The sequence below is a fragment of the Convolutriloba macropyga genome, chromosome 1 (genome assembly GCF_964194025.1).
Source record: "Convolutriloba macropyga chromosome 1, txConMacr16.3, whole genome shotgun sequence".
Taxonomy (NCBI): domain Eukaryota; kingdom Metazoa; phylum Xenacoelomorpha; order Acoela; family Convolutidae; genus Convolutriloba; species Convolutriloba macropyga.
Window position 1 is genome coordinate 55,172,907 of NC_134468.1, and position 15,972 is coordinate 55,188,878.

Sequence of the window (15,972 nt, forward strand, 5' to 3'; positions counted from 1 at the left end):
GGCTGTTTCAACAGTCCCCTTTAGTCTTCCGTTGTAGCTGTCGAATAGGTTGTTGGTACCAGCCGTAGCAACGACATATTTCACCTTTCTTTCTTTGAGCTCTTTAGAAAATTGGATCAGTGTAAAAAGTTGAAATGCAACCATCAATACAAGAGAAGGTCAGTGTATTTTGTATGAACACCCCAAGTACCAAAGGGGATCGAAGAAGACACTTTTTTTCGTTGCAAAAATTTTCACTGTCCTTTGTAATTCGTCTAAGTGGTCTTGTCTTCTCTAAGACAAGAATTCCTCTTAACATTGGATGTGATAATTTGAATTCGAGATTTCCTACAAGCTTTGAAACTCAGTATTACTGTCTGAAAAATGGAAGACTAGGCAATTTTCGGTGATTGCTCTTTGTTCTATCCGCAGGTGGCAACTCGTTCCAGAGTTTAGACCTATAGATCGAAAAGGCTCTGTTGCCATATGAGTTTTTACTTTTCAAGACAGTTTTTAAGGAACATATCGAGTGCTGACCTATTTGCTAATGAACTGATTTTTTTTCAAAGTATTCGGTTTATCGTGTACATAGATGATCTCATGTATAAAATTTTTAAATTAATTCGCCCCTGGACAGGTAGTCGATGTAAACTAAATAAGAAGTCTTGACAGGAGTCAAATTAGCAAAACCAGAAGTTAAAAAGACGGACAGAGTTTTGAACATATTGAATTTTTTTCGATTTTATTGCTTCCAGTATGCAGTGAGTTGCAGTAATCGAGACATGAAATGGTGCGATTCTGCGCGGATAATTGTTAATTAACTTTTCATTCTATACAGTTTTGTGAGCTCATGGCAACACACATTTGTTACTGCGTTGATTTGGTTACACATAGAAAGAGTATTATCCAGAACTTCCCCAATGTTGTTATCTTTGTTCAGTCAGACACAACTTTTTACATTTTCCAGGTTGGCATAACTAGATTTTTTTTAGGCAATAAAAAGAGCTTCGCTTTTTTCGGTTAATTTTTAATTTCAAAATGTTAAATGCTTCCAAAACCGTTTGGGCTTTCAACCACAGCTCCTTCGTATTAACTGACTAACTTTTGTTGTGTTAATGGTAAACAGCAGTTGACATATATTGATCCTTGAGGTACCCGTCTTTTGTTTTCTTTCTGATAAGTGAGGATTAAACCATCTCAATTTTCTAGAAAGAAACTGAAGCTTAAGTTTTTATTCTTTCCGCCGTGTTCTCGTCTGAATTCTTAATATCATTTTAAAATTTTTTGTCAGTGATTTCAATTTGTTAAACAGGTAGCAAACTACAATGCATGGGGTTGCTATAAAGCAGAAAAAAAGTTAATTTTTCTTAGCTGTGAAAACCAGTTTCTGTTTTCCATATCTGCTTTCTTTGGAAAAAAAGTACGAAAGAATATATCAATTATTCATTTCGCTTTGAGCAAAATGAAGGCAAAATTGTTTTGAAAAAAAGTAGATCTGACTGGTTTTTGGCTACCTACGTGTTCTTCCATTTCTCTTCATTGTTCTATCAAATTTGAAGATCCTGGTTTATTCGTCCTTAGACTAGGCAATAAATGAAATGATATGTTCGCCAAAAAATAATGCACTTGATTTTTTCCTTATATTATTCGGTTTTTAAATCTTTTTTTGATAGCCGCGAAGCGATAGTTGGGGCTATTTTTGGTCTTCTCTTGGTTTTTACAATTCAAAGAATTTGAATTGCATTGGGGCGCTGTCTTTTTTAAGATGTTCACACATTTTCGTGATTTTGAAGTCAAATTGGAGTAGTGATTTTAGTCACGCCGAAACAGGAAGTGGAGTGAAAAAGCGAGTGGTTTTGCGTCGTGAATTTTTTTTACTCTAATTTTAGAACGGTGTTCGAACAAAAATTTGCTTTCTCGTTAGTGGTTTTTTAATCACATGCGGCAATTTCACTTTGATTTTAACTGTTTTTCGATTTTATGGATCGGATTTTTTTCTAAATGGTTTTCCCATCCATCGATAGTTCATTCTAGGCCTAATTTTTTGTTTGAACCAAATTTCCGTTTCTCGCTCATGCTGTTTTGTTCACATGCGGGATTTTGACATTCCTTTATTTCTTATTTTTGTAAATTTTTGAAATGGTTTTCGCAATTCACCCATAGTCTGTTCTAGGTTTAATTTTTTGTTTAGTCAATGAAAATTGTTACGTCAGGATTGTTTGAATCACGTTTCTTCGTTAAGATTTCTGTTACAAACATTTGACGTCGCAATCACTTCTAGTGTGCGTTTTGTTCATTCATTCATGCAATTTTAACTGAATTGCGTGCGTGACGTCATTTTTCAATTTAGTGGGGTGAGTTTTCTGTTCATTCGCGTGATAAAGTTTTGGTCACACGTGAGTTACTCACTCTCAAAAACGACGTCCTCTAAGTTATGCCTTTCCTTAATCGAAATTTAACATCTCGGTTCTTAATGAAAATAATTAATTTCTTTGTAGTCTTTTTATTTCCGTTTTGAGACTGCAGATCTACGAAGATATTGCGGCTATTTTCTGGCAATCTCGCCAGTGATGTTTGAATTTTGATTCTGGTTTCGAACATTGGATTTTAACAGTAGCTTAGTTTGTAATTTATAGTAAATAGTACCTGATGGTAATATCCAAGGTGAAGAGGTGTTCTTGCGAATTTTTGAACCCATATAAGTCCCTCATCTAAACTACGGACTCCTCGACCTATCTACCTAACCCCCTACCTGCGCCCACCTCTCCCCTACCTACCTACTCCCTTCTTTCAAAAATTTTTGAGTTCTTGATTGTTTTTATTTTTTTTCTATATATTTAAATTAAATTTAGATTTGTTTTTATTTCTTTTTCTGAATTAGGTAAGGTTAGTTGAATTTTTTATAGCAGGACTCTTCGAGCCGTTTCTGGTACTCTGTCGGCTTTGTTTTTATGAAAATTGGTTGGATCATTTTTTTCTTTTGTAGAACTTTCTTTGACTTCTTAAGTGACCTCTTCACGCTTCTCTTCATTTTTGAGTGATCTCAGTTGATCCCACTCCGAGGTAAAGTTTGTTACTACAGTAAAAGCGATTGTAACATAGCGAATTACATGGGCTTTATAGCCGAGTGGTGAGTGCTTCTGTTGAGGACTGCGGAGGTCGCTGTTTCAAATACCACCGTGACCGGATATTTTTGCACACATAAACAAAAATTTATCTAGACTAAAAGCCCTTGAACTAAATTGCCCCGCCTGTCGTTTGTTTCGACGTTTAACTATAGGCTAGCAATCACAAAAATTTAATTCTGAAAGCCTCTCAAGTGGACGCTTTCTGATACTGGATCCAAATAACTCAAAGCTCCCCCAAAACGTTCGTTAGCTTTCGTTGAAAGCATTAACCAGTCTGATCGCAGTTACCAGTTTTATTAGTAACATTTAGCGCCTTCAAGAAGGCATTTAAAGTTTCCTAATTTTTTAAAGTAAAATTTTATGCATCTTTGTGTAAATCTTTTGTGCATCAATATGCAGCTTAAAAATTGCATAGATTTTGCTCTTTCTGTTTTTCGTTTTCACAAATGCACCGCATTTGAAAACTAAAGGTTAGTCATTTTACACCTAGGTGAATATTCTGTTTCACTTTGTGATATTTTTCTAGTTAGTTAAGTACGAAAAGCCGATTATTTAGTTTTATAGTTGCTCTCAAATGAAGTTTGTAGCAATTATTTGAGTTCTGTTGCTCTTTTTCTTGAGATTTTTCGCATGATTAATTTTGGTGTGACCATTTACATCGTGTCCTACAAAATAAACTGACACATCGCGAGGGCACTAAATATGTTCAGTGCGTTTAGAACTATGCTAGGCTCGCAGTAAAAACACTAACGTATACAAATGTTTTATTTTTTGGTAATAATTAATCAAGTTGTTTTAACTAGATGTATTGTCCTTTTTGCATGCTCAGTTTTTCTAAGTTGTTTCAGGATTTCCAAGCGGATGAAACAATCGGAGCTGGGTCGACAATCTTCAAGTTTTTTCTCTCTCGGCGCAACTTAAAGATATAAAAGTAAGTAGTTTTAATACATTCAAATTAACAACTCAACTGTAACTCAACAATCTGTTTTTGTGATGATGAGGCTTGTTTACTTAATAAACATTTAAACAATTCCAATGATAAACCAATAAGCTATCAACAAATAATGATAATAATTGTTTCAATTTCTCGGGAAATTCCATTCATATACTTGACTCTCCCCTTCTTTTGGGAAAACTTTCCGGAGTCTTTTTGTTTTCGTCCATCATTCTGTCAGGTAGTTGAAGTAGAAAATTGATTTGAGATCTGTTACTTGATTTGAAATCTGCCACATAGTTCCAATCCAATTGAGTGACGTCGAAATATAGTCCATATGAATATCGAAAAGATGATGATCCGGAATATTTTGGGTCTTATAAAACGCGTTGGATAAAGCATTAGTATTTTACAATACATCTGCACCGATGTCAGCAGTTGATATATGATGCATGGAAGGGGAAGTGGCAAGCGATTGCCTTGATTTTGTCATTGATGGATTGAGGGCATTGGGATTGATGTTATCAGCATTCAGGTTGAGATTTGATGCTCGACTTGATCGAAATGATTGGATTTGTTCAGATAAAATATGAAACTTCCGTTTCCATTTAGGATTGATGTCGTCTTTGAATTGGTCTTTCACGCAAATAACTGGTTTGACACCAATTTTGGTGTTATCATCATGCTTGAGGAATGAAGGAACAAGCTGTCGGATTATGCGAAATCTGTGATATAGCCAAAGGAAGAGGGCATGAAGTATCAAGTTTAAGATAAAGACAATGACATTCAGGCTGAGTGATAGTTTAATAGGAACATAGGAACTGAATTCTTTCATCAGAGATGGTTTGAACATAGTCATTTCATGGGCTATAGGTTTAGCAATATTAGAGAGATGTTCTGATTTTGTGACCACAGGGTTCAATAACATTTTTTCTCTGACTTTTCTCAATAGATTGACACCGGCGGTTGTTCTCGTTTCAAAGTACGGCAAGCTGTCAATTGGTGGTAGTTCGCTTAGTAGAAATTCTAATGGATCAGCTAGTTTCACTTGGACTCTTTTTGCTGGTATTCGGTCGCAGCTTGAGAGATCGGCTCGGATTTTTATCATATGACCTAAAAGTTGGTAACCGCATTCGATGGTCATAATGCAAATCTTGCATCCTGGGACAATTTGGCTTTGTGATGGAACGACTGTATCTATAGAAGTTTTTCAAAGACTATAGTCTTCTGTTGCTGAAGTTATCAGCCATATACCATACCCTAAGTGTCGTGCTTGAACTTGGTTTGGTAGAAAGATCACTTCAGTCTCACATTCTCGGATAGCTTCAATTGTTGTCTTGAAGAACAATGTGGCAAGACAAGATCCATGGCTTGGCTGCGTAGCTACTGCTTGATGGCAAATTCGGTATCTTGACGATCCCAAACATTGCTCAAACTGGTCCGCAGATAGTGGTATCGACTCCATCTGATCCTCAGATATCGCAGGATATGGTGCCTCGATGCTCCATTTAATTGCCATCTGAGGTTCAGGTTGTGGCATTGGAACTGTTTCTGCACTGTATACTGAAAAAACGGTTTGACGCGATGCTAAAGGTATAGCCAAGGTCACAATAAGTCCTTCTTCAACCGTGATCACGTCCCGGAGCAACTTTGCGTCATAATATGACATCAAGTCGCTGGTAGGTATTGCCAAAGAAAGTCTATCAGCAGCTTTGTATTGTTCACGTCCTACATGATCCAAGATTGCCATCAGTGATTCTCTTGGGACTAGCGACATCGGTAGGTGTTTCTGTAGAAGAGTCGGGATAGAATTCAGCAAATTGAGTCTGTAGCTGTAGAGTGCTGCTCTATAGCTTTTGACATCTGAATAGAGTAGGGTAAGAAGAGCTGCCGCGCTATCGAAATTAAAATTGATTTGCTGGTTCGAGTAGAGCATTTGGTCACAGTCTCGTAATATTATATTCCAGAATGTCAAATTGTTCCTCGACGACTGCCCAATTTTTATTTTGGGTTTCGCTCATTTGTCTCTGTATTTCTCTAATTTCTGCAAGCTCGTTGCTGACCATAAAAAATTTGTCGTTGGTTTCTTCCTTAATTTGGGTAACATATTGAGTAATTGCTTCTGTATACATTGTCAGCTGTTCAATGTTATGTGCGTTCGCTTTGGCTTGATCTTGACAGCTTCCAAAAATTCCTGTCACTCCACATCCTCCTGCATTTCCCATCATTATTCCGCTGCCGAATAATCCAATTCCGGCCATAGCGAGAGCACCAACATGCGCTCCTCTTCTGATCCTGTTGCCTTTTTCGCTTTCGGTATGTAGAAATGTTGCTGTCTCGTTTCGCATTTTTTCTACCTCTGCTCGTGATTTCTCTACTTCAATTTCCAGCTGGTTCATGATCCAATTGATATTATAGTGAGATGAGTTAGTATTGAAGTGAGATGTAAAATCGAGTGGACAATTTGATGACTCGAGATTCCATTTTTGGTTCAGATTGTTAAGGAGTTTTTCGATATCAGCTTTCATTGAGAAATTGAATGATGGAAAAGGTATAAGAAACTGTACCGGAACAAATTTTTCAGCGAGCAAAATTTTTGTCTCTTCGTTGAAAATAATTCCTTTTTCTAAGATATCGTCGTATTTCTGTTCTCCGTAAAAAGTTGTAAGGACCAGTGGGGGAGAGAATAGGGTTAGGAATAAAATAAGCCTCATCATCGCTTCGGTTGCTCTAAAATTAACAGTAGTATGTTGTCTGTGTTTTCAGATTTAATATTTAGCCTTGTCTTTTGTGAGTACTCAGATAAAATAAATGTTGGATTCATATAATTTGCAAACATAATGTTTTCAGTTCAAAATGTTGAAACTTGTTATCTTTGTTTCTCTGTGTGCCGTGGCTTTGTGCTGCGAGAGTTTCTCGTGGCGCGGCCATGAGCTGTTTTGTTGCCGAAATGGCACATATATTCAAATCAAAGATCAACGTGTGTGGTCTTCGTCAAGGCCATCTGTGTGTCCTGCTGTTCCGTCAGAGGACGGGTTTGACTTGCCTGCATTGATATTGATACTTGTCAGTATCTGCTGCGGTGTAAAACAGCTGCAATTCTGTACTGCTTACATTGTATACAAGTTGAGTAAATAGAACTTTGTGTGAAACTTGAACTGAAACTTGACTTGTAGGTTTTAGAAAGGTTACTTGTTGTTTTAGAACAATAGCTTTTTTTGTGACTTTCTTTAATTGAACTGTTACTGTTTGTTTTGTTTTTTTTTGTTTAACTGATGGACGCTCAATCAAAAATGGTGAAAACGGTTTTTTTTTTCAGATCAAAACATGAAAAGATCGCTTCGTAACGGTAATGTTTCTGGGAGAGATGATTTATTAAATATTTGTGCTGTTGCTGAGGAGTATGTTAGTTATGTCACAGAGTTGGAAGCAAAAACTGATATAGAACGGACTACTCCAAGCATTCTGAAAGGTGTGAAGTCTGTGCGGTACACTAATAAAAATGACAAAGTAAGTTTCACTCACTCAAATCATCATCATCCAAATACTCATTTAAAATTCCTACTAAAATTTCGGTCTCTATTTAGCATTGTGTGGATCAGTTGCTTCAAATAAGAAACTTGAAAAACCGATTCAATATCACGGAAACAAGAGTGACTAACTGTGGAGCAAACGTTTACTTGGGTGTTTTTCCAAAAGACGAATTAGTGAGGACTGATTTTGTCGAGTTTGATTCACCAAAAAATTCGGCGGTGTCTGATCTCTCAAAGGGATATCTGTTAACTGTAGATAAACCAAATTTTACTCGCTGGCACAGCGACTATATGGAGGCAATCGACTGCCTCATAACTCTCTATGGTTCGGGGGAGAAACATTGGTTTTTCTTTCCTCCTTCAAAAATGTGTGGTTTACTAGAAAGATGCTACACTCGAAAAAATGACTTTATTGGTTGTCTACAAAAATATGGCGATAAGATACTCTATTGTAGACAGTGTGTTGGGGATACAGTTTATTTGCCCTACGGATGGCTTCATTGTGTTATAACGGTAAATATACATAGCGTGTGTGCCTCTCTTCTATCGGTTGGATTCAAGATTCCGAAGAAGAGAAGAGAGGATGTTTGGAAAGTAATGACATCTGCTATTACTGTTGAAGGTAGCAGAGAAGATAAAAAAAGAAGGGACCGGTAAGTTGCTTAAACCAATAAATTACTAATTTTTTGTTGTTTTTTTTTGTTTTTTTTGTTTTTTTTTGTGAAATGTCGCGGTTATTAGGTTCGAGTAATACCTCTATAGAAAGCTATTGGCGAACTGAATTGATTGGCAATACTATTTTTCTTCTGTTGTTAATAGTATAAGAGCGGTCCCAATTTACATGTCTATACCTAATCTTAATACATGGGGTGAACACAAACTTTTGTGTATCTCAACAACTAATGAATGTCAGGTTAGCAAAAATTGATATGGGACTCAGCTGGGCCTAACATTTCACACGGCGGGTCGTTTTTTGAACTAATTTTCATAATCTCTGAGCGGTCCCCATTTTTTTATTTATTGCCTATCTTAATACATGGTGGATTTTAAAAAATTTTCATAACTTTTTTTCTAATCACTTTCAGGTTAGCAAACTTTGTCCAAAGAGATGGCATCGCATTTCGAAGCAGATGCGATGTTTTTTTTACAGATTTTTTTTTTGATTTTTTTTTTTAAACAAAAAAGCATATTTCGATATTACTATTGGAGAAAACACTGGAAATAGTTCTTTGAATTATTGGCCAAGGTAAGCAGGTTGGTGATGACCAATCAAACTTTGAGAATGCTAGCTTTTGAACAAAATTTTTAAGCACAATTGACTTCAGAGTTTCAAGACTATTCCTCAAGACAATTAAGTTCGGAGCTTTTGATGAGTTTTCATGCACAAGATTGTACATAAACAGATTCCTGTGTGCATCAAATATGGCAACCACTGCTCCCTCGCTTAAGTTTCCAATGTCAATTATTTTTCCGGACTCAGTTAGTTTTGATTTTGAGGAGATTGTTTTCACTACCGAATATGATGATTTCTCAATATCTGATTGGCTAAAGTAAATTCTCAATTTCGGTTTTTCAATTGCGTTTATTTGACTTCTTTTGTTATTGGTGTTGTCTGCTGCTGAGCACTTTGCTGCTTTACTTTTGGTTTTATCAGTTTTCTTTGATGTTTGAAGTCCTTGTGCTCGCTGCTCTTCACTTCTTTTTAAATCCAATTTTGTTGCTCGTGAAGGTCCTGCTTGTGGGTGGAATATTGCTTGCTCCATGTTTTTCCTGTATGATTCAACAATTTTTTGCTTCTTGACTTCTGGTTTTGTTGTATAGGAGGATATTGGAACTAAAACTTTGCCATCAATAGTTGTTAGAAACTGTCGTTCTTTTGCTTTCACGTTTGTTCTCGGTTTTGGAATTTGTGTACCTGGACTGAACCGAACTGTTTTGTGTGACTGCTGCTTGTTTGCAGAAACGGGTGAGCTTGTATTCATACTGCTTCTGCCTTGGACTTCTGTTTGATTGGATAAATCTGCGTTTTCCGGTGTATTTTCCTGTTTGTTGTCCGGCTGCTCATTTTGTGGTAAATCCACAATTAACTGTTCTTGGTGTGCTTGCTCTTCTATTACACCGTCATCTAGGATCGGAAACTCGTTGAAAGGGAACTCTGGTTCCTCCATTCGTTCCTGTATTACGTGTGGTAGAACTACGTCCGGTCTTTCGGGCACTGGTTGGGCTGCAAATGGTGGTGCAGCTCTCATCAACGGGTATCTGTAAGAGATATTCACTGCATCTTTATTCGTCGGTTGTGTTTTGTTGGCGGTGGCTTCATTAGCAAACGTATGACTAAGCATTTTGGGAATTTCGCTGTCGAATAATTCTGGTTCCTGCCTGTACTTGCTAAGAAAAGGATCTGGCGTGAAATTATTTGGGTGCAAATTTTCTAAATCTACTGGCGGCTCCAATGGCTCATACTTTCGCAATCTAATTCTGTGAACACATTGTGTATAGTTCGTACCAACTTTCCTTACTAAATAATTTGAGTTAGTGAGGACTTTTTCTACTTTATACAGTGGAAGCCAAACCTGCATTGATTTGAATCCAAAACTTGTTTGGTGAGTTAGTTTAGGGTTTAACAAAAGGCAAAAATTCTGAGTTTCGAGTGGGTCTGCATTTGCTTTTGCGTCATAGTATTTTCTATACTTATGGTAAGCTTCAATGATTTTCTCTTTGTTCTCTGCAAATTTTACCTGCATTGCATCTTGTAGTTCTGTTACGAAATCTGATTTTGGATCAAATTTCTGACTATTTTTTCTATTAAATCGTATATCAAGTGGCTTAATAGGTTCTCGACCGTGAAATATTGATGTTGGTGTGCATCCTATGGATGAATAGTAGCTAGTGTTATGAATGTAAGTTGCAAGAGGTACGTAAAGATGCCAGTTTGACCATTGCTCATTGGTGTTAAGTTTGAGAATTCTTTTTAATGCTGAGTGAGATCTTTCAACAACTCCTACAGTTTGTGGATGTTTAAGAGTGGCGTGCTTTAGTTTTATTTCGAGTAATGTGCATAGTTCATGCATTAGGTCTGAGACAAAATTTGAGCCTAAATCTGAAAGAATTGTGTGAGGTATGTAACTTTGTGAGAAGAAAATTGCCGCTAATTCAGTAGCAACTTTTTGTGCGTTTACACTTGTTAATGGTTTTGCAAATAAGTACTTTGAAAACACATCTATGCCGGTTAATACGTACTTAAAGACAGGTGATTTGAATGGCCCTACAAGGTCAATTTGCATCATGTCTCCTGGAAAAGACTGAAGTGATGAAATGGGTTGTAAAAGTGGTTTGAGTGAACTGTTTAGAATTGATTTTGTTTGAAGGCATGTTAGGCAGTTTTTTATAACAGATATTAAATATTCCGTGAAGTTCGGAAAATAGAAACGTTTTCGAAACTCTTCAGCTGTTTTGATAATTCCTACATGTCCTGCTAATCTAGAGTTATGGAGTCTGTAAACTACTTCCTTCCATAAATGTTTGGGTAAGCAGTATTGGTAGTACTGTACTCTACCTGTGTGATCAAAGAATTGTCTATAGAGTACGCTATCTCTCAGCTCTAGCCTGCGAAACTGTTTTCCGTATTTTTTCAACTCATTTGAGGCATAAGTTAAGTCTTCTACATTATCCTCCTTTTTCCATTTTACAACTATTTTAAGAACTTCATCTTTTTCCTGTTCTGTCTTGAGATCTAAAGGCTCATTTCGCTCTACAAGATCACTCAGGTAATCATTCGGATCAGGCATCAAAACTGCATTTATTTGTGTTCTGGCTAAGAATTTAATGTAACCTTGAACTTCATCAACATCCTGTGTTACTTTAGTTTGATGTTTTATTTGTTCTAGAAGATCATCACTAATGCCTTTTTCTCTCAGCTGATGAATCAAAATGTCATTTTTGTTTGTTGTTTGCTGATCAAACATTCTATGAATGCTGTCAATTGAACTTAGTGATGCATCCGGTGTTTTTGCAATAGTTTGAACTTCTATCTCACGCACTGGAATTCTATCTGTTAGTTTTAGCTCAATAGTTGTTGACAGATCATTTTGAACTCGTGATAGAAAATCAGCAGCATAGTTTGCTCTGCCTGGTATGTGAGCAATTACTAAATTGTACGAGAGCAATCGGTCAAGGCAATTCCATAGGGACGGAGGAATTGTCTTGGCTTGAAAAAATTGTGTCAGGCTTTTATTATCTGTTAGTACAATAACAGGTTTTTCAGTTCCCCAAATGAAGTGGGAAAAGTGATCGAGAGCAAAATACAAGCCTAAGAACTCTTTGTAATACGTTGAAAACTTCAGTTGCGACAAACTGAATAATCGTGAGCCAAAAGCAACTGGAGCGTAAGTTTTTCTATCTTTTTTGTTAGGTGTTTTGACGTAATCTTCTATCATGAGGACAAATCCTGTACCATAATAACTTGCATCGCATAAAAGAACGTACTGTAGACCTGGTTTTGCCAATCGGAGCGTCAAATTCGTTGCTTTGATCAGGTCACTTTTTAAAATTTTTAAGTTTTCTTCGTGCTTTTCAGTTATTACATGGTGAACATTTTTCTTAAGCAACCCATAGAACGGCATCAATTTTTGAGCAAGGTTTGGAATGAAATCTCTCCAGAATTGCAAAAAACCAACCAATCTTTTCACCTGTTTCACGGTTTGGGGCATCTTGAAGTTCTTCAGAAATTTTTCAATTTTCGAGTTCTCAGTTGAAACTCCTGCTGGGGTTATATATTTTCCCAAAAATTTTATTTTTTGTGTTCCAATTTCGCATTTGTTGGGGGACAATTTTAGTCCAGATTTTCTAATGCATTCAAAAATTTTTCTCAAATTGGGAATGAGTTCATCAAAATTTTTCACTGCACTACCAATATCATTCATATATTGTGTACAAATATTTGCTGCTAGGCAGGGATCTAAGTAATGTCTTATAAATGAGCTAAAATCTGTGACTGATTTACTTAGTCCTTGAGCAAGGCATTTATAGGCGTAAGTTCGTGATGCAAAATTAAATGCCAAAAGTTGTATTGACTTTTCATCCGCCATTTGTACACAATGATAGGCTTGAGAGCAATCGAATTTGTTAATCAATGTTTTACCAGCAAAATGGTTAGAGGCATCGCTCATGTTTGATATTGGAAAATTACTATTCATGTAGTCGTTTCTGAGTAGGTGGTTTATGCGCCTAAGGTCAATCAAAATTCTTAGTTTGCCTTATTCTTTGCGTTGTGCAAACACTGGACTACTGTATTTGGAATGTGGGAGTGTTGTGATCAAGTTATAGTGCATCAAGGCTAATTCAACAAGAAGCTCATCTCTCAGATGTATGGGAGTTATTGGACTTTGTACGTAAACAGGAAGTTCGTGTTCTGGTGTGAGCTTGACCTTTAACTCAGTATTAAAACCAACATCGAAACGATGTTTGGCAAAAATGTCAGAAAATTCCAAAAGCAATTCTTCTACTTGTTTACGCTCGTTAGGTTCAAGGACAGAATTTTCCCAATTAAATTTTTCTAAAAATTTCTGTGTTTGACTCGGATCAATTTTGGGATCAACTTTTTCTAATGATTTGAAATGTGAAATTTGCTCATAGATTTCGCGCTCTAGCGGTGATAAATTTTCCGGGTCTGAACATGTCTCTGGGGTAGGAAACCATAGTTTATCATACTCTGGTTTGGGGCGAGTTTTTGAGCCTCCAATAATTTCGGTCTGCACCAACTGATTAATTTCGGCTTCAAGATTTTCATGGTTTCTCATTTTTGCGAGAGCAATGAGCTGTGGATCGATATTTATGAGTTTTTCAGCTTGTGCAGTGTTTAGAATTTCAAAATTTGCTATTATTGTGTTATAAGGAATGGTAATTGGATGATCAGTTAGGTTAATAGCTGAAATGAAAATCTTTCCATTTTCATCACTTGTACTTAAAGATGAGGTTAGGGCGATATCAGTACTGTCCTCAAAACTTTGATTCGGAATAACTACTCCGCTACAGTTTTCTAAGTTTTTGGCGCTTTTGGGGAGTTGTCCTTCTAAAACTGTTTGGGATGAAGGTTTCAAAGTATGTTTTTTATTGAGAAAAATTGGGAACTTTTTCAGTTTTTTCAAAATTTTTCTAGAATTTTTTGGTTTTATCTCATTTAAATGATAAGTCATTTCTGGTAATTTAAGAAGGTTATTTGACGGGCTGATGTCAATAGAATGTTTTTTGAAGAATTGGTTTCCCAAAATAATGTTATTCATCTTGGGGAGAACTAGAAATGAATCTGTGAACTTGAAATTGCCCAACATGAACTCTATTTTAGCTTGTTGACTAATTTGAACTGGTGAGCCTGAAGCTAATTTTACTACTTTGTAATCAGGAGTTTCAAATTCAACTTTTATCTGCCTGTTTTCAAATTCAGTTAGTAAGTTTTTGGGAATTGCATTAGCGCATGAACCTGTGTCTATTAAGGCTCTTCTTTTGAAGTTTTTGCCAAAATTCAGTTTAATATAATTCAAGACTTCTCCGTCTAAGGGAATAATAGCACAAATATCCGTTTCAACGTCTGATTCGGAGTCATTCGAACTTGATGATACAATTTCTTTATCTTTATCTTCTAGTTTTTCTAAACTAAGATTAGGATGATAATTGGACTTTATTGGAACTTGTGGCTCAACTAGTTTTTTCCTGCTCGATTGAACGGGAACTTACCACCACCTCTGCGTCTATTCTTGTTCAAAGTGCACTGTGAGGCTAAGTGATTTGGATAACCGCAAAAATGGCATGTTATTTGGGCGTATTGAGTTACTGGAATGTGATTTTGAGGTTGGAAGACTTGAACATTTGTGTTGTTAGCTAAATCAGTGCTTTGAGCTTGATCTGGCGTAGCGTTGGTGGGATCTTGTGCTACTGGCGTATATTGAGTTAACGCGTAATTCTGAGCAGAAAAAGGGTTGTAGTTTTGGTAGTTACCTCTACCTCGTCCTCGAAATCCTCTAAAACCTTGACCTCCTCTAAAACCTCTGTAATTATATCGACCACCTCTTCCTCTGTAAGAGTTTCCGCTATTAAGATCAGCATTTTGCGGACTCAATTGACTGTCAACTTTCTTTGATAACTCATTAATTCTACTCTCCATATTCTCCTGGGATTGGTTAATTTTTGTCAGTGCATTAACCAAATTATCCGAAACAGTGGCGGACACTTCGTTGAAAGCATTTTCTCCAAAATCATCAATTTTACATAAGTTGTGAATTGTCAGTTGCCTGCGTGCGAGCAAGCACAAGTCATCAACTGTTGCTGTATCCGGTTGCTCAAGCAATTTTGCTCGAAGCCAGCTTGGCATGCATTTCTTGAAAAATCGTTTTATTTGATGATTCCTCTCTTGTTGAGCAAATCTTAATGCTTCCTCATTGCGAGCTTCCGCTGCTTCTATACGATTACGTTCATTGTCCGCGTCTAGAGCTGGGTCAGCTGGTGGTATGACTTCTGGTGTGGGGTCAGGGTAAGCTTTCTGTGCCATATTTTGCAATGTTACTAGAAAATTCTCCGGAGTGTCTATTTTGGGATCAAATCGAATGCTTTCTAACTTTATTATGTGTAGCTCTACTAACTGAGGATTATTAAAATGATTTCTCAAGGAAGTAAGACTAAGCTCAAAATCTGCCCTTGTTGCCTCTGGCAAAGTTTGAAAATAACGTAATGCTGCATCCTTAAGGTGTAGTTGTAAAAAGTTTGCCCTTTGTTTATTTGCAATTGCTGCTACTCCTATAATGCTTCTGAGTAAGCGGTCAAACTCACGAAAATTATCATTTTCTGTGCCTGCAAATGATCTAAGTGTAATGTTTGGTTGAGCCATGAATTTCGTTTTTTTTGGTATTGTTATTATTATCTTTGTAAGTTCTCTATTTCATTTAATTGGAATGGTTTCAATCAAAGATGAGAGAGGAATTCAACAAATATGCAATTTAGCGCTCCATTTTAACAATGATATCAAGATTTTGAAATGAATTTCAATGGTTGTCAACACTTTCATTTGATTGAGCGTTCATCGATCAAGATTTAAGACATCTTATTAATTCACTGCATAGTAAATCAATGCGTTAACTTACAAGACCCTGATGACTGAACTTCTGGCTTGGCACTGTCTTAGGAATAAGTTGCTTGTCTTGCTGACTCGAAAAACCAGATACTGCCGGCGATTTTCTTTTTCAGGATTTCGGCTGGAAGTTGGGTCACGAGGCCTTTGTGTCTCAGCTGTCGTCTTCTTCGCTTCGAGAGAGGTGAGATTGTCTTTCCTTTCTGTCACCAACTAACGTATACAAATGTTTTATTTTTTGGTAATAATTAATCAAGTTGTTTTAACTAGATGTATTGT